This window comes from Dysidea avara, chromosome 3 (assembly GCF_963678975.1).
Source record: "Dysidea avara chromosome 3, odDysAvar1.4, whole genome shotgun sequence".
Lineage (NCBI taxonomy): Eukaryota > Metazoa > Porifera > Demospongiae > Dictyoceratida > Dysideidae > Dysidea > Dysidea avara.
Genome location: NC_089274.1, coordinates 33563312 through 33563551, shown reverse-complemented (window position 1 = coordinate 33563551; position 240 = coordinate 33563312).

Genomic DNA, 240 nt, shown 5'->3' with positions numbered 1-240 from the left:
GTCTAACCGGTTTATCAGATCCTGCCCAGGCACTGAGACTGAACAATCCTATTACATTCAAATCTTTGGATAGTTTCCACAGAAGTTGGCATGGTGCAATTTCAACAATATGGGACACTCTACTTGCCAATTTACTACTACAGGGCCATGTCACAAGATGGTGCTCTGTGTTGAAATGTCTCCAACACTGCTGCCATTAACGACACTTATGTACTGTACACACACATTATTGTACTTATG